This window comes from Saccopteryx leptura, chromosome 1 (assembly GCF_036850995.1).
Source record: "Saccopteryx leptura isolate mSacLep1 chromosome 1, mSacLep1_pri_phased_curated, whole genome shotgun sequence".
NCBI lineage: Eukaryota > Metazoa > Chordata > Mammalia > Chiroptera > Emballonuridae > Saccopteryx > Saccopteryx leptura.
Window position 1 is genome coordinate 311,807,104 of NC_089503.1, and position 19,527 is coordinate 311,826,630.

Below are 19,527 nucleotides of genomic sequence, written 5' to 3' on the forward strand. Positions count from 1 at the left end.
TTGGTTATCAGCCTAAATATTTTCCTGTAGTTTAAATCACAAAAGTCATTGCTTCCCAGGTTAGTTGTATTTATCTATTGAATATGGTGCCCCTTTGAAATTGTTAGTTCTCAAATTGTTTTACACAATGCCAGGTTATACTGCACCTTTATTTAAAAAGGAACTCCTTGTGCAGGGCATGGGGCTCTTGAATGATGAAAAGTACCACTTTATAGCACATTTTTTAAAATCTTTGAGCTGATTTAATATTTTAATACTTTTTCTTTGGCAGAGCAGAAAGTATTTTTTAAGGGATCATCTCTGAACCAATGAGCCACATAACTATTTCCAAGTACATAATAAGTGCTCGATAAATATTTTTAAAATAAATTAAAATGCTATATGCACTTCTGAACGAAAGACAACTTCAGTCTTAAACAGAATTAAATGGGTATGGTTTCCAACTGCTGCTCTTTTATGTTCATTAGAAAGTATAGAAAGATGGGAAGTTGGGGGGGAATCAAACACTGTTATGAAAACTGCATTGATAAGAGAAAATTGTAATTTTCTTTATAGTGATTTGATACACAGTTATTTGAGGGTTTCATTGTCATCCTGGATTAAAGCTGTGTTGTCACTATAATAGAGGATTGGCCCAGAGCCCTCATCTGATGCCAGACGCTCTAGCATTGCCTCTGTTCTTCCATCAGCAGCCCAAGGCCCCCTCTCTCAAGCTCCATGTGAGGTGGTCCTGGCACAGACCCCTAACCTCAAACTCCAGCCAACTTCCCTAACAACGTCCTTTTCCCTTTCACATGCCAGATTCTTCTTGTTCTCAGACATTATACCCTGAAATCGGGGCCTTTCAGTGAGTTAAAAGGGGAAATATAGAATTACCTGGCTCTCTCAGTGTTTTAAGTATTCTTGTAGACTAAAATGAGAGCTCTTGTACAAAACCACTTGAACTCTTTCTTAAGATATGCTAATTTTTTTTCTCTCTTTGATTGAACTGTTGACCTTCTGGATATATGACCAGTTATTACCTCAAGTATGTTTGGAACTATTCTTGCCCTAACCATTCTAAAATGTAATTAGCATGAAGACATTATTATAGGAGCATATCACCTTGGGCTGGGATCTCATTAAACAGCACAAGTCCAGAGGAATTGAGCATGCTCTGTGCTTTTAAAAAAATCTCCAAGAAAAATCCGTGGCATTGGAGGAAAAGTTAAAATGAGCCCTCTCTTGCTCATATATTTGATTTGTGTAAGAATCAAAATATAGAGAGGGTGGTGGATCTTCTGTTTGAAAAATGAAAGCAACTCTGTTTTCTCAGAATTCTGCTTTTTACAATGGGGCTGCTATCACAGTGCTGGGTCAACCAAAACCAAAACATACTGTAGAGACAAACATTTTAGAGCTCGAACTTTCCTCTCCCCAAGAAATGCATAGTATTTTAAGACGTAATTCCATTTATCTTTGAAACAACAGATGTTGTAGAGAATGAATATTCCCTAGGAGGTAGCTAACAAACCTGAGAAAACTGAGCCCAGTGGAGGTGCAATTGTTCACAAGTTGTTCATGCTCCTTGTTAGACATTGCCCATCTCTTCCACCATGGAAGCAGCTCTTTATTTTCTGAATTGTAAACCATTTCATGCTGCCTGCTCTGTTATTTCAATTTGTACTCTTAAATTTGAGACTAATCCCAACTGTTATGAAATCTTATATGAATAATAATGAAGCTTCTCACTTCTGGGATCCCAAAGGTTACCATTTCTAGTTCATTCCAGGGCACTTTGGATGCCCCAGTTGGGCCCTAAATGTTTGGAACTTTTGGAAGAAAACTTGCCTGATTCTGTCATTCACCTCATTTATAAGTCTATGATGTGTTTTAGTGTGCAGATATGTGTCATATAAACAATAATTTCTCATTATTATAATAACATTTTTCCTTAATTGCAAAAGTATTTCTGACCTGAATTTATTCTTGTCATGGCTGTATGCGCAAGCAGAGTCTTGTTTGTCTCTACAGTATGTTAATAATGTATTAATTAGCTTCCCAGTGCTGCCCAAACAAGGAGCAGAAAGAATTTATCTAAATCATGAAACATGAAACAAAGCTAACACTTTGTTAATTATTTAAAGGACAGTCTTAGCATTAGGTAGTTTAGCAAAAGGTGGGCCTATTTTTGAGAGATGATAACAGAAAATATATATACTATTCAACTAATGAAACACTTGTTTAGCACTTACTGCGCACAAACTCTGAGAGGCAAAAGAGGTGAAGAGAAATAAAATTGGCTAATTTAGTTTTATAGTCATAGTTAAAAGACAATAAAGGGCAAGATAATATATGTTTTGATTTAGTGTCAAATTAGCTTACATATGTTAGATGAAGCCATATGAAATTGACAATCCCTAACAGTTTTTTACCAAAACAAGTGGCAATTTCATATGATTTGGCCTAATATTAGGATACTCGTTTTTGTTTCTGTTTTTAATTCAGTGAGAGGAGGGGAAGCAGAGACAGATTCCTACATGCACCCCAACCTGGATCCACCTGACAAGCCCACTAGTTGGTGATGCTCTGCTCATCTGGGGCCTTGTTCCGTTGCTCAGCAATCAAGCTCTTCCTAGCATCTGAGGCAGAGGCCATGGAGCCATACTCAGTGCATGGGGCCATGGAGCCATACTCAGTGCATGGGGCCAACTTGCTCCAGACGAGCCATGGCTGCAGGAGAAGAGAGAGAGAGAGAGAGAAGCAAGAGAAGGAGGTGTAGAGAAGCAGATGGGTGCTTCTTCTGTGTGTCCTGACCAGAAATCAAACCCAAAACATCCACACACCAGGCTGACGCTCTGCCACTCAGCCAGTAGGCCGAGATACTTTTGTCAGGCTGTACCAGCTCCTAAAACATTATACTGTTCATTTCCTCTCCGTTTTTTCAATTAAATGATTCATTTCAAGTTGGAGCTGTCATTGTAAGTCAATCAATAGAAGGAAAATGCAGGTCAGAGATTTGACTCCTGTTTTTCACATTTATTTTTGTAGAATCAAAAGTTTTTGATTACATCAAATATTTTGGTTTATTTGACATAGAATGAACCTTCTACCTGTTCTTCAAGTGTGATATTCCTCAACTCAGTTTTCCATACCATTTTCTTCATGATCTTCATGCAGAAGTGGCATGTCTGTTTCCTTCTTTTGTGCAGAGATTTTGGGGGGGGGGATAGAGAGAGGGGCAGATAGGGACAGAAGGACAGGAAGGGAGAGAGATGAGAGCATCAGTTCTTTGTTGGGGCACCTTAGTTGTTCATTGATTGCATTCGCATATGTGCCTTGACCAGGGGGCTACAGCAGAACAAGTGACCCCTTGCTGAAGCCAGCAACCTTGGGCTTCAAACCAGCAACCTTTGGGCTCAAGCCAGCAACCCGGTGGTTAAGCTGGTGAGCTCACACTCAAGCCTGAAACCTTGGGGTTTCGAACCTGGGTCCTCTGCATTCTAGTCCGATGTCCTGTCCACTGTGCCACTGCCTGGTGAAGCCAGAGATGTTTGACTATAGAGCACTCCATTTATTTGGAACTACTTTTCTATAGGTGATTAAATCTAACATGCAGTTTTGCTAGTCAGGTTACTGAGAAATCAAAACAGTTTACCATATGTATAGTCCACTAAATACGTTCTTCTAGGTTCATCAACATTAAACAAATAATTACCAGGCACCTATTTTGTGCAAGCAGTGGAGTTGGTCCACTGCCAAATATGAAGTTTGTATAAATAAAAATGTGTGCATTAACATAAATACAAATTTAGTGCTAATTGCACAGACCAGGCACTGTTCTAAGCACTTGACATGTATTAATCTATTTAATTCTACCCTAAGGGATAAATTTCATTGTTATATTCATTTTAAAGATGAAGAAAATTGCCCTGGCCGGTTGGCTCAGCAGTAGAGCATCGGCCTAGCGTGCGGAGGACCCGGGTTCAATTCCCGGCCAGGGCACACAGGAGAAGCGCCCATTTGCTTCTCCACCCCTCTGCCGCGCCTTCCTCTCTGTCTCTCTCTTCCCCTCCCGCAGCCAAGGCTCCATTGGAGCAAAGATGGCCCGGGCGCTGGGGATGGCTCTGTGGCCTCTGCCCCAGGCGCTAGAGTGGCTCTGGTCGCAACATGGCAACGCCCAGGATGGGCAGAGCATCGCCCCCTGGTGGGCAGAGCGTTGCCCCATGGTGGGCGTGCCGGGTAGATCCCGGTCGGGCGCATGCGGGAGTCTGTCTGACTGTCTCTCCCTGTTTCCAGCTTCAGAAAAATGCAAAAAAAAAAAAAAAAAAAAAAAGATGAAGAAAATTGTGGCCAGAAGGGTTAAATGAGCTTCTAGAACCCAAATGCTTAACCAAGACACCAACAATTTATCTGGTTACTGTGGGGGACTCGATGTTAGAAAGCATGTACTTTTCCCAGACCATAAACTAAAACTGTGACCAATTAGCAGTGCCTCCTAATGCCCTAACATAGTATATAACTTGTATATAATGTCAGAAAACACTTGAACCTATCACACTGGACTTACTCCCAGTTTAGGACATTAAGGTACACCCCAGTGAGGCCCCTAACACTCATTGGAACACATGTCAAACACACTGACCAGTGCATTCTTGCAGAGTCACATCTTACCCGAAATCTTATCACAACCCTGCCACTATCATGCAAGTGTTCATTCATCTTCCCTTATGCCCAATGTGTGAACACTGATAACACATCTAAATTTGAAGAAAATCAACAGAAGTCATCTCAGTCAACCTGAAAAGCCTAGTGACTCATTCGCAGCCTTTTCACCGGCTCCTACTGAGCCACCCTGGTTCTCCTGAACTAGCCTCCAGGCCTCCTGCAGCCTGAGTGCAGCTCAGGGCTTGATCAGTCTCTGCTCTGCAGATCAGCTGAGTTTGACTTCCTTTTGCACAGGCATTTGAATTGCTCATCAAGCTGCCCCTGTTCTGTGCCACCAGTGACCCCACTGCTTATGTCCTTGAGGCATGCTAAACAAGGTTGCCTTGGAAAAAACAACAGGGAAAAAAATACTGACCTTTCAGCCCCAAGAGTAAATTCCATCTCTCTGAAGGTAAACTGATAATATAATATCTAAATTTGACCCAGTTTATATCAGGTCTTATAAATACATGCACACATGTGGATGCTTAAACCAAGTTTGCTGACTGCTAAAAACTGAACAACACAGCATACTGTCTCTATAGAAAGATAAGAGCCAACCTGCCAGAGTAAAGAAACAAGGGGGATCTAACATCTCAGCGCGCGCGCACACACACAACACACACACACACACACACACCTGTACGTTGGTATCGTGAAATTCACAAGACAGTTGCCCTGACAATGGGCGATATTTTAAGGATTTTCGTGTTAAATTTAAACTAGAGACATGAACTTACTGAGCTTTCATGAGCTTAGCTTTAGGCTTCTGTCAGATTGAGGTCTGGCATCGATTGCAGCCTCTAGTAAGGCAGTTAGCAGAATAGATAAGAGCAAAGGCTCAGGAGTCAGACAGCTCCTGCTGGAATTTCAGTTCTACCATTTTCCAGCTGTGCAACCCAGATGAATTATTCAACCCACTCTGTGCCTTAATTTCCTCACCTGTACAATGAGAATACTATAACTAAAATGAACCCACGTGGGTTTGCTGTGAAGATTCGATGAAATAAATGGGAAAGCATTTAGAACAATGCCTGGTTCCGAGTAAGCCCTCAACACGAGTTATTTGTTATATTAACTTGAAATGGGCTCATATATCCCACTTAGGAAACAATTGAGTTCTTTTTTGTTTTTAACTTTAATCTTTGTAGCACTTCAATCTCATTTCTTTTTCTTTTATGTGCATGCAGAAGGAGGATGGTTAGTCACCCTTGGAGTACAGTCTTGCATTAAAAGTCTTTATTAAGTCTCTTCAAGTTTCTTTTCTGCAGTAAATGACCCAGATTACTTAATTGTTCTGTTTTACATGCTTTAATCATTTATTTTCACTTCTAAACCATCTCCAGATTTATAGTACATGCAGAAATATTATCTAGGAAATTTGGTTTTGTAATTCTATATCATCTGCATCCATTAGCTCAAATGTTTAAAATACATTGTTCATAAGAGCAAAATTAAGTTCTTTACCATACTGGTTGGTTGGTTTGTTCTGTTATATTGCCTTAGTCACCTAATTCTCAAATGTATAGTTTAGCCCAAGTCAAACTAGAGGAGACCATAGGTCATTCATTCATTCATTCATCAAATATTTATTAAGTGTCTACTATGTGCCAGGCACTGTGTTATGTTTCAGATTACAAATAAAACACTCTCTACTTGAAGGAGCTTACAGCTTGAGAAGGAAGACACAGAAGTTAAAAAACCATTGAAAAATTCTGTCATTAGAGGCTGTACTTGAAATGAGAAGTTATCAGGATAACCTTGTGAGAGAAGAGAGAAAGAATTCAGCTCTGCTTGGTGGACACAGGAAGGCCACACAGAGAAAGTGACATTTAAAACATATGAAAGGATGACAAGGATTGAGAGGAAAGGAGGAAGAAAGTATTAAGGGAAGAAGCAATTTTCATGTTGTATAGCCAGGGAACCTTCCATGGTGCAGGTATTAGTGGGGCGTTTAATCTGGGAAGGGTGCAGAGACAAAGTTGCCTGGATCAGCTGAGCCAGGCTGGTAGCGACTAGCCCAAGAAGCCTGAGCTCCATCCTGCAGGCATGGGGAGTCAAGGGAGGGTATGTTTTACAAACCACTCTGGAGGGAATGAAGAGGGATATTGGAAGAATTTGAGCATAGGAACAGGGAGATGCAGGTTTCAGGGGTCAAAGAGAGAGGTTATAAAGCCTGTGCTAAGGAAAGGGTGATGGAAAGAAGAGAGTCTATTTAAAGTATGTTTAAAAGATAGGATTTAAAGACCCAGGACAGATAGTTGCCAGATTTGGGAAAGAGAAGGAAAGAGAGAGAAAAGTCCAGAGGAATTCCAGGTTACTTGTGCAGACCACAGCAAGGGCCATAATAGAGCAAATACAAGTTGGCACAAATCCTTCTTCTGGAAATGCTCCTAAAAGACATATTTCCTGTTGAAAGTCAATAGGGAGCCTGACCTGCGGTGGCGCAGTGGGTAAAAGCGTCAACCTGGAACACTGAGGTCGCCAGTTTGAAACCCCGGGCTTGCCTGGTCAAGGCACATATGGGAGTTGATTCTTTCTGCTCCTCCCCCCATTTCTCTCTCTGTCTCCTCTCTCTAAAATGAATAATTAAAATCTTAAAAAAATAATAAAAACATTAAAAAAATCAATAGGGAACATCAACATCACATGTAAAAGCAGTATATATAGTCCTTACTATTCTTTTTAAAATGCCCCTTAATAGATGTGGCATATGAGCTAAGATAATATTTATGTAGGAGTCTTCATTTTTAATTATCTGGAAATTAATGTTCCGAATACAATGTTAGCATTATTTCAGTTATCTATGGCTGACATAGCATATATCTACGTGTTTATCTACTACTTTATTCTGTTTCCCCACCCACCCAGCCAGCTGTAGACAAGCTCCATGAGGTCAAGGACTTTGCCTCTTTTCTTCACATCTACATCCCCAGCACCTAAAATGGTGTTTGGCTCATGATAGGTAATAAATTATTGAGTAATAAATATTTGTTGAGAAAAATGAATGAATTTCCATGTGGGTAAAAAGAAACAGTCCTATCTATCCTTTACTAATGAGGAAATAAAAGAAGGGAAAAAAACCTTGGACTTAAAACAGTTTTTCATGAACAAATCCAATTTGCAAAAAAGGAACTAAAGTTTAAAAGCTATTTTTCTTCTGAAGCACTACTTCTGGGAAAATCACAGCTGCCAGCTTAGGTTTTAACTGCCCAGTTGTACGTATTGCCAAAATCCAGCTTCCTTAAATGCTGTTGGATCAGTAAGGAAGTGGTGTTTCCTTATTGATTTAATGCCAGTTCCTCTTTTGTGAAAAATCCCATGTGCTGCTCAATGGAACATGGACAATAAAAACTGAACATCAGGGCCAGACTTAGGTAAGTCACTCATGTTCCTCTCTAGTCAGGTAATGTTTAACCATTTCTACTTTCACTCTGGAGGTTCAATAGTTTCCCCCTTTAAATTTAGCAGAGTGATTATTCCTCCTGGTTGGTTGCACATACACTTCTTTTGATCTCTGAAATAACTCATTCCTGGATGAACTTTAAGCTCCAAAGTAACACATACAAAATATCGTTTATGAATCGTGGGAGAAATGTTTTACAATCTCATTACTCCAAAATGGTTGCACCAAACCACTCTATCTAAAGTTCCTTCTTTTTTTCCAAGAAGAGAGAAAAAGAACTTCAGGCCATAGCACTCTAACAACAATAATAATCATCACACTTCCCATGGATTTTACTCAACAGTCTCATAGAGGCTACAATGTTGGAAACATATCATCAGCAAATATTAACTATCAGCAGGACACTGTGTTATATGCATAGAAGCATGGTTACTGTCTGACCCGTGGTGGCGCAGTGGATGGAGCGTTGACCTGGAACACTGAGGTTGCCAGTTCAAAACCCTGGACTTGTCAAGGCACGTATGGGAGTTGATGCTTCCTGCTCCTCCCCTTTCTCTCTCTCTCTCTCTCTCTCTCTCTCTCTCTCTCCCCCCTCTCTCTCTGAAAAATAAATAAATAAAATCTTTTTAAAAAACATAGTTACTATCCTCTGTGGCTTAAAAATAAGCTGGGGAGGTAAGATACAAACCACAAAGTGAAATTAATAGTCCAGAATGAACAATATGGCCCATAAGTGCCACACAGGGTTCAGAAGAAGACAGGGTGACCAGATAGCATTCCTAGAAGAGATAGGTGGATTTGAATATAAGTTGGACCTTAAATGGGGATCTAAAGTGAGAAAAGGCACAGTGGTGGGAACATTCATGGATGCCATTGCTAGGGGTCACACCTGGCTGAGGCAGAGGTTGTAGCAAGTAAGGAAAGGGATAGCTTGGGGATGGCCTTGAATGCCGCTCTAAGGACTTTGGGCTTGTGTCTATAAGTCAACTGAATCATTGAGAGTTTTTGAGCAGAAATGATGTGAGCTAAACAATGCTTTGCAAAAACTAAATCAGAGTTCTGTGCTATGAATTTAATCCATTGAATAGTGAGTTTTTTTCATGCTTGCTGACCCCCAGCAATGACGTGTTTGTTTTTTTTCAAAAAATGAAATTAGTTCCAGTTACAGTTTTATTAACTTAAAATCATGTTTGTTTGATAACCAATTTATGGAAACAAGAAGAACATACATTTACCTTTTTTTAATGTTACCATTGTACATGTACGATTGTACTCTGGATGGTCAGAAGCCATGAGGACATACATGAACGTTCGTACTACTCAAAGGGTTAACTGGGGTTGGGGGGTTCAGAATTGAGATAATGAGACCCTGACCTAGGCTGGATATTTCTATCCTATGGTACATTTCTGTGACTACTTCTTAGTCCTATAAAATTGTGCTCAATGTGCCTAGCTTCTCCACACTCTAAAACAGCGATACTCTGATGTTGTATGCTGCATAGAATCCCACGGTTTGTACAGGCCAGGCCCAGGTGTGGTCTATGTGCAGACCTCATAATCTAGGCAACTTACAGCATGAAAGCTGGGAGGAATCTTAGAGCCTTGCAAAGTCCATCTCCTCTGCTTACCTACACGGAAGCCAGCCCATGCCCAGTTCACACAGCTTGTCAATGACAGATCCAGTAAATGACCAAATCTCCTGATTGCACCCCAGCAACGCATCCGAAGCTAGTCCAGATGCTACTTTGAGAGCTGTGTGAGTGTACAAATTCTGGCACAATTCAGAAGAATTATTTTGCCCCTCTAAACCAAGGAAGTTCCTTTCCTTTACTCCCTCAGACCCCCACCCACCCCAATCCAGTCCTGCCTAAGCCTCCACTTCATTTCTGCCAACTCCCTGACTCCAGACTTTCCTAAAACACCTTCTGGCTTCTAGGAACTGTGGGTCTGCTTATACCCTGTGGTTTCTTGTGGCCTGCCATTGATTGTGCTATCCTCTTTGTCTGAAACCCTTTAAGGCCCCAGCTTAGGCCTAACCACCTTCAGAAAATGCCCACTGGCCTCACCCCCTCCACAAGACAGACTAAGGTCTCCCTCGGAGCTCCCATACTGCATACACAGAGTTCTGTCACTGGTCTCCGTGATGTCTTATAATCATCTGTTGATGAGCCTGCCTCTTGCCCTTCAACTGTGGGCTCCTGGAGGGCAGGAACTGTGGGTCTGCATCATTGAACACCCTGTATCTAGCCCAGTGCCTGGACAATTAAATGTCTAATGAGTGAATGAATGAATGACATTTGCCTTCTTGATGCATTCATTCATTTAAAAATATTTACTGAGCAATTACTTATAATCAGTACCTCAGTAGACACACTTAAACGTCAAAATATACCAATGCACTCAAGTTCCACATTATGCATGCATCAATTATGTATGTATAGTGTTAACATGCATAGGCAGCGGGGACTGCATACATAACCACACATACCGGAGCTAGCAAATGCAGTAAACTGTGTACCAGATGTCCCTGTAATTTACAAAGACCCAAGAACCAAAAATGACAGTTAACTCCATAAGCCCTCTAAAAGAAAAAAAAGAAAAAATACAAAAGAACAAAAGAACCTTGAACAGAAGGAAGTGGCTATACTTCTTTTTCTGTGCACTTGAGCTGGGGGAGGTGTGGGGGGGACATTTATCAAAGCTTCTATGCTGGGCAGGTTCACATAAGTCTGAGTTACTCAAGGGTTGATTTTAGGACCTGTTAGGAAAATTCATGCCATGCAGGAGTCAGGGGACTGGTTTTTATTCCGCTGGAAATTGTTAATGGAGACTGCATTAGCGGCCCCTTATTGCTTTGCCTGATAGAAAGACAGCAGGTTCACCCAAGCAATTCTGGAATCCTGATCACTGCCAATTAGGGGAGCATTGTCTGGCTGACAAAATCAAGTGAGTATAAATATATTTATTGTGATTAGACTACGGAAGGGAGACAGCAGAAAGATTGAGGCAGAAGCTGCTACTCCTTGCCTGATTCTAGCTTGTATCAAACTTAGCGCGTCTGTCACAGGGTGCTTAGTTAAAGTGGTCAGTAGCTTTCTAAGGTGAAAGGCACAGTTGAGAATTCAGGACTAGAATTGTTTTTCCCAGAAGGAGCTCTGTCTCTCCTTATTTTCCCTCCTTGCCTCTTCCCCTTTTTCATGTTAGCTTCTGTGAAAACTAAATAGAGAAGAGAAACCAGATGCCATGTTGATTACATTTTAATTCTGCCCTGGCGGCCATGTCGCCTTCACTTAGCTTACCTGCAATTTAAAGTGATGGCCAGCAATAGTGCTGTGGCAGGACTTGCCACCCTCTCTGCCTGAGTATGCAAGTCAGTCTGGCTTGAGGTTTATCTTACTGTGGACTTCTGGAACTTTCGTAGGAATATCTGTGATGTGTCTCAGAGCTGGGGTTGAGGACCCTGATAAAAATAGTCCCCTGCAGTGGACTAGATAATGGAAGGAATTTCTCACATTTCAATAGCTAAAAAAGGGAGGGTGGATATTTAAATCCCATCTGGTGGCATTCTTGTCTGACTGGTGACTGGGGTCTGTTTAAGCATTTGCACAGATTTCAAAGTGCAGGCAGCACCTATTCATCCCCAAACAAATGGCTGAATCGCATTGTTATAGGAGTGGTCAACAACTGAATCTCAACTCATGGCTGAATGTGAACTCTGGTCAATTCAGGTCTAGTCCATCAAACATGTGGCTTTTCTTTTCTGCCCCTTGACTATTAGAAAACAGCATTTAAAGAGCTGAGTTGATTTCAGCCACTTTCCTCAGCTCTTGAGGGTTCTGCTCTATTCAACACTTGAGGGCTGAAGATGCTTCCCGCTGGCTTCAACGGAGTCAGGAGCCCCCTTCCCTGAGGGGTGTTCCCTTCAGTTTGTCTTCACAACTGCAAATTGCCCTCAACCTGTCTTCTTGAATATTTCAGAAACTATTTTATTACTGGTAGCACAGATACAAGACACAGCCATATAAGGGAAGGTTTAGATACACAAAATATAAATAAGGGGCCCGTGTAGGAGAAATGTCATTTGTAGAGATCACTCAGCCTAAAGACATCTGACCACTCTTAGTCAGCCTATTCCTGCTAAATGTTTCCTTCTTCAGCTGCTCAGAAATTGTAAGGGCAAACTCTTTTCACCCAGCTACCAGAGATATGTATTTCCTTTGCTTTTCAGATCTTTGTGGACAAAACACTTCATTTTTCTGTCTTCTACCTCTTGCCAGATATATTGTTTTTGAGAACTAGAGCTCATTTATCTCCAAGGGAGAAAGAAAGTCATTCCATATTTACCGTTAACAAATTACCACTTACAGTGAAAATACAGAGAAACTCTCTCACTCTGTTAATAAATAGGTTATTTGTCTTGGCTAGACCTTGGCTGATGGACAGCCACTATTCCCTTCAAGATGGCTTGATTTTCTCTTATTGGTTTTTGTTGCTTGATAGCAAAGAGAAATTCTTGGTTGTTTGTTTGATTCTGCTTTTGAGAAATGGGCCTGTCTTGTCTAGCCTTATTTGTTTTGGATTAAACTCCTAACATTTATTGAGTAGTCTACTGTATTGGGTGCTGTAGGTTCCTCTGAAATCCTCCCTGTTTGAAAGTTGGATGAAGTCACTAATCAGAATACTAACTCCCTTCTAATCCATTATTCTTGCATGAAATAACCATTGACCAAGAGATAGTGGGATGTCATAAACTGAGCTACAGTTTTGTAGTCAGCAAGACATGAGTTATACAGTAGTGCAATCTTGGGCATCTTGCTTCTCTCTTTTGAATCACACATTCTTTGTTGTAAATGCTGATGGGCACAACACAACAGTCTGTTCTTCTTTGCTGTTCTTCATAATGAGATAAAGCCAAACAGATAGTGAAGAGCCTGGTCTAACTACATAATGATGGTACAAATTGCATATGGCTGTAACAAGGTATTTTTGGCTTAAGCATTCAGGTGACGTTCAGTGTTGTATTTGATGCATGTCACTTAGCTAAGGTGATAAAACCTCTTAAATACACACAAAGCTCTTGGTTGATTGGACATTACATCTTGCATCATTTTGATTTTTTTTTATTCAGGGTACTTCCTGCTAGGAAGTAGTAAAAGAGAAGATATCAGTCCAGTTAATAGTATCGTACCAAAGTCAGTTTCTTGGTTTTGATACTGTACTGTGGTGATGCAAGATGTCACCATTAGGGGCTGCAGGATGAAAAGTACATGGGAATATTTTATACTATTTTTGCAATTTCCTGTGGATTTATTATTATTTCAAAATAAAATAGTTAATGAGAAATGAGTATGAATGGGGTTGCAATTAGAAGAAATGAATGCTCATCTAGGTTTTAGTCCCTGGATGGACAAATATTTACATTTTGTTTACCTCTCCCTCCCCTTTTCACATATAGATTGTGAGTAGTCAGATAAAAGAGAAGAAGTAGAATAAGCCAAGAGAACCCCTGCCAACATCAGATTAAAGCCATACTTCCTGCCTCTCCCCACACCCTTTACCTACACAAATTTACTTCTGCATCCACACTCACCTGTCCTCCTTCCTTCCCATTCAAGAGGAGATGCCTCACCTGTTGCTACAAATGAACTCCTTCACCTGCACAAGGCATCCATCCCTTCCTGCTGTTTCCAAAGGCTCAGTCCTTCTACATAATCTACCTTTGTGAGTTCCTTCTTACCTGTGGTTTTAAAAACCACCTGTATGAGAATAGCTCCCAAATTTATGTCTACTCAGACCTTTTTGCTGAGATCCACACTTATATACTCGACCCCTGACTGGGTCACCTAGATGTTGAACATTTCAAATTCTTTCCAGTTTCTTTTCTTCCTATATTCCCTTATCTCTGAAAAGGTTGTCTCCATCTACCATACTGCGCACAGCAGAAATATTAAGAGCCCTTCTTAGACCCGTGCTGCCCAATATGCCGCCTCTAGCCATATGTGCTATTAAATACTTTAGATATAGTTGAAATGTGCAGTAAGTGTAAAATACACACAAGACTTAGTTCATAAAAAAGAATGCAAAATATTTCAATAATATTTTATACTGATTTCATGTTGAAATAATATTTTGGATATATTGGGTCAAATAACATGAGTTATTAAAAATAATTTTCTTTTAATGTGCTACTAGAATATTTAAAATTACATGTGTGGCTTGTATTATATTTTATTGGATAGTACTGCTCTAGACTTATCTGCCTTTTAGTAACTCCCAATTGGCCAAAAAGTCACAATGATTCTCTTGAGTCAAGACAAGGGACAATATTAGTTAAGAGCACAGGCTGACCAAGTGTCCTTCAGTGGACGAGTGGATTAAAAAGCTGTACTACATATACACATGGAATACTATGGGGCCATGAAAAAGGAAATACTACCTTTTGCAACAACATGGATGGACCTGGAAACTATTATGTTAAGTGACATAAGCCAGGCAAGAAATAAAAATATCATATGACCTCACTCATATGAGGAATCCAATGAACAATGTGAACTGAGGAACAGAATAGAGGCAGAGGAGGGATCAAAGGGACCAGTGGGAAAGCGGACAGAGGGAAAGGGATGAGAAGATGAGATCAGAGAAGGGAAAGAGCTTGGTGAAATTATATATACATAACAGCGTGATAGAGAACAGAAGAGCAAATCCTGGAGGAAAGCGGGGAGGGTGTTAGGGGGAGGGGCAAGAAGGATGTTGAGGGGAATTCGGGGGTGCAGGAGGATGTATTCGGTGGAACACTTGAATCTATGTAAACACAATAAATTTAAATCAATAAAAAAAGAAATAAAAAAAAAGAGCACAGGCTGAATTTGAAACCTAGCTCCACATGTTTTGATGCATGTGAACTTCAGCATGCATTTAACCTCTTTGAGTCGTAGTTTCCTTATCTTTCAGGTGCATATAAAGATAGTTTTTATTTCTCAGGTTCTTGCAGGCATAATCTCAGGTATGTGGAAAGTACTTGCTATGGAGATAAAAACATGTGCAAAGGCCCAATGTCAAGAAAAAGAGCATGGTCTCTCATTGTCATATTTCAGGCTCTCATCATTTCTAGCCAAGACTACTTACAGTAGTTTCTCCACAGCCATTCACCCTGCCCTCCAATCCCTCACACTGCCACCAGATTAAACATTTTTTAATGTAAATGCTGTCAAAAAATTTAGTTATTCCTTATCACCTTTGGGATAAAAGTCCAAAGTCCTTAGCATGGTCCTCCATGGTTGTCTACCCTTTCCTTTATCACCAGTCCTGCCCCCTGCCAGTCCACGATGGCTACAATGAACCAAATGGGCTCCCCAACTCCTATTTGCACATACCCTTTTCTCTGTGACATACATGCCCTCCACTTGTCTGCAAGACTGAGTTTATTTGTCACCTCATTTGAGAAGCTTTCCTGGTCCCTCCTGCACCTGTTCCCACCCCAGGCTGGATTAAGAATCACTCTTTTGGCCCTGGCCGGTTGGCTCAGCGGTAGAGCATCGGCCTAGCGTGTGGAGGACCCGGGTTCGATTCCCGGCCAGGGCACACAGGAGAAGCGCCCATTTGCTTCTCCACCCCTCCGCCGTGCTTTCCTCTCTGTCTCTCTCTTCCCCTCCCGCAGCCGAGGCTCCATTGGAGCGAGGATGGCCCGGGCGCTGGGGATGGCTCTGTGACCTCTGCCTCAGGCGCTGGAGTGGCTCTGGTCGCAACATGGCGACACCCAGGATGGGCAGAGCATCGCCCCCTGGTGGGCAGAGCGTCACCCCATGGTGGGTGTGCCGGGTGGATCCCGGTCGGGCACATGCGGGAGTCTGTCTGACTGTCTCTCCCTGTTTCCAGCTTCAGAAAAATGAAAAAAAAAAAAAAATCACTCTTTTGAACCTCTCAACCACTTGAGGTTTGGCTTCATCATCACATTGACCTCACTTGTCTGGTCAACTTGTCTGTCTTTCCTATCACACTGTGAGCCAGGTGAGGTCTATGATGGGCTCTCTGGCCCACTCTGGATTTCCACGATGAGCACGATGCCTGGCACAAAGTAGGGCCTAGTCAGTGTTTGTTGAGCAAATGCATAAAGTATAAAGGAGACACTCCTGAGAGAGATAAGGAGCATGAGAGCCCAGTGGAGTCAAGCAATGGAAAATCTGAAGACTACCCTGAGGAGAAACCATTGTTACTTGGCTGTGCAGACAGAGTTGGGAAAGAGAAAAGAACCCAAGCAAGGAGTTATGTAGGGCCAGTAGTCGCAGTCATCACAGCCAGGTTCCCATTAAAGTCAGACAGACAGTAAAGAAACAGTGGAGTCAAAAACTGGTGGGCCATACCTTTATTCTAGCCTTGCAACTGGCTGGCGAGTAAACACAAACACACGGGGCACCAAAACCCACTCACACATTCTCCAGTTCCACAACCAGGAAAATCTTTCCGGTTTTCCTAGAATCAAAGATCCCCCACCAGCTCAGTCACCTCTGCTTCCCCATCTGCACACCTTCTCCCTTGTCCTCTCTGCACAAACTCTGCAAAAATATGGTCCCCTTCTTCTCCTTTCTCCTTCTTCTTAAAACTTCTTGGTGCAAAAACCCCTCCTCCAGCACACATTAGCATAACAAAGCCCCTTCCCAAGCAGGAAGGTAATTAGCAGTTTCACGTGGGCAGTGGCCATTTTTAACAATAAAAGTGAGCAAAATCAAATAACACAAATTTTACAAACTTATTTGCCCAACAAGTCAATAATGGAGGATTTGAAATGAAAGACTATAAAAAAGAAAAGAGCATGAAAAAAACAGAACCACATTTGGTACTGCTGGTGGTTTAGTAACTTCCTCTACAGTGGTTCCAGGAAGAGACAGGCTCTAGGAAGGCACAGATCATATAAAGAAAGGACGAGGTGTCAGCAAGTGATTTAAGGATTATTTGTCATCAGGACTAGGTACATGGTGATACAAATAAATGTCAAGCTGGTCACTACGTGATGGAACTAATAATGTATTCAGGCTGCTGCCCAGGAATTTTTTACTGTGGTGCAAATGCCAAGCATGGAAAAATTTGATGAGTTATAGATATGAAAAAGAAGATAATAAATTTGAGAATAATGACATGAAATGCCAGAATAATTACAAGAAGAATATCTATGTAAGAGGGTTTAGAGGATGCCTGCCTTACCACAAGTTTGGATTATAAGAAAATTTACTTATGAAAACAGAAATTTCAATATATAAAACCCACTTATCAAAACATGTGGTATCCTAGAGTGCACACTGGTAAAAGGATGTCTTTTTCCCTGCATAGTATTAAAAGTAACAATGAATACAAGAAAGGTAGAGAGGCCCTGGCCAGTTGGCTCAGCAGTAGTGTGTCAGCCTGGTGAGTGGAAGTCCTGGGTTCAATTTTTGTTCAGGGCACACAGGAGAAGCGACCATCTGCTTCTCCATCCATTCTCCCTCCCCCCCCCAACTCTCTCTCTTTCCCTTCCATAGCCATGGCTCAAATGGTTCAAGCAAGTTGGCCCTGGCCTCTGAGGATGGCTCCATAGCCTCAGCCCCAGGCGTTAAAATAGCTCAGTTGCTGAGCAACAGAGCTGCGGCCCAGATGGCCAGAGCATTGTATGGTAGGGGCTTGCTATGTGGATTCTGGCCGGAGCAACTACAGGAGTCTGTCTCTGCCTCCCTGCCTCTCACTTAATTGAAAGAAAGAAAGAAAGAAAGAAAGAAAGAAAGAAAGAAAGAAAGAAAGAAAGAAAGAAAGAAAGAAAGAAAGAAAGAAAGAAAGGGAAAGGAAAGGAAAGGAAAGGAAAGGAAAGGAAAGGAAAGGAAAGGAAAGGAAGGAAGGAAGGAAGGAAGGAAGGAAGGAAGGAAGGAAGGAAGGAAGGAAGGAAAGAAAAAAGAAGAAGAAAGGTAAAGAAAGACAGTAGGACATTTTGAAACCCATAGGATATATGAATGAGAGAATATGTATTTCTGCATGCAAACCATAACCATCACAAGAACACATAAAGGCTTCATCGAGATCTCAGGTCTCACTTCAGAGGTCAGCCCACTTCCCAGTTTTCACATAAGAGCCTCTGTGGGACAGGCATTGTGTGAGGTGCAGGAACAGCAGGGAATATCAAGATGAGACCATGAAAAGATGAAATGATTCCTTGCCATTATTAACACTTTGAAATTTCCATGAGGAAGGTAAAAATTTGAGATATACTGGACAACTATTTGTTTATCTGAATTCCATTTGAACTGGGCATTCTCTGTTTATCTAGCAGCCCTCCTTGCATAGTGAGGTGGGCAGGTTCTCTGACATGCTTCCCAAGAGCCACAGCATGTCTCAATTGCTAGCTATTGGTGCATAAAGTAGCAGTAGCTAACAACTTCTGAGGGTCCACTATGTGCCAGCCACCAGACTAAGTGCTTTAGGTGGATAGTTCACATATTCTTTACAAGAACACTATTATTATTCCTGTTTTAAAGGTAAGGGAACTGAGGCTCAGAGGATTAAATAACTTGCTCAGGGTCACTGGCAAAACTCCAAGGTTGCCAGCTTGAGCATGAATCCTAGCTAGTAGTAGAGCCAGGATTTGAACTCTGGCAGCCTGACTCCAAAAACCCTTGTGCTTGCCTATCTCACTTGATATGGCCATAGTGCCAAGCCAGGGGTAGATAGATTGAATCCCCCAAAAGAATAAAGAAGCAAGAGAATGGGGTTTGACAGGCAGGTCCTCAGTAAAACCTCGAAGGAGTAGTTGAAGTTAGACCAGATGCCTTTAAGTTAGAAACATGTGCCCTAACTTTAGACAGATGCAGTCCCATACCGGAACTCACAGCTTGATTAGAGAGCAGCAGCAGGTGGACTAACCCCACTGCAGTCTCATCCAGAGGCCCTTGTACAGTAAACAACCTGCACAACTGTGTATGGCAGCCTGAGTTAGATGGCAGAAGAAAAACCAGTGCAGAGACAAAGATGCAGATGGGGCACTTAGAGAATAATGAGAAACCATTTACTAAAGTACATTGCACGAGGTATGTGGTTTTTCTGAAGTCAATTTACAGAGACAGGATGCCAGAGAGATTGCTGAAGGCCTGAATGATAACAGGACAGTCTCGAGTGGATCTGGGAGGTAGTGGGTCCAATGGGAAGATGACTCCAAGAAAGTGTATGTCAGAAAGCTTCAACACACAGGGGTCTTTGCTCCACCTAGCAGAAGGAATAGGGTGGAGAAAGAAGGAGGCATGGTAGGTAAGATGACAGTGGCCTATTTAAAAGACATCAAGCCTGACCAGTGGTGGCACAATGGCTAGAGCATCAACCCAGGACATTGAGGTCCCTGGTTCAAAACTCCAAGGTTGCCAGCTTGAGCATGAATCATCAACATGATTCCAAGGGCATTGGTTTGAGCCCAGAGGTCACTG

The 19,527-nt window shown here is 41.7% G+C and overlaps 1 protein-coding gene across 3 annotated transcripts in view; it reads left to right on the forward strand.

The window, feature by feature from the left end:
- Nucleotides 1-19,527, forward strand: part of GRAP2 (GRB2 related adaptor protein 2) — a 74,827-nt gene that overhangs the window by 13,695 nt on the left and 41,605 nt on the right. Inside the window, exon 1 of one of the 3 annotated variants that reach the window (XM_066358470.1) lies at nt 10,923-11,038. The exons of the other annotated variants lie outside the window; for them this stretch is intronic. The gene's annotated coding sequence lies outside the window, so the exon portion shown is untranslated. Of the gene's footprint in view, nt 1-10,922; nt 11,039-19,527 lie in introns of those variants that run through there. 3 annotated transcript variants of the gene reach the window in all.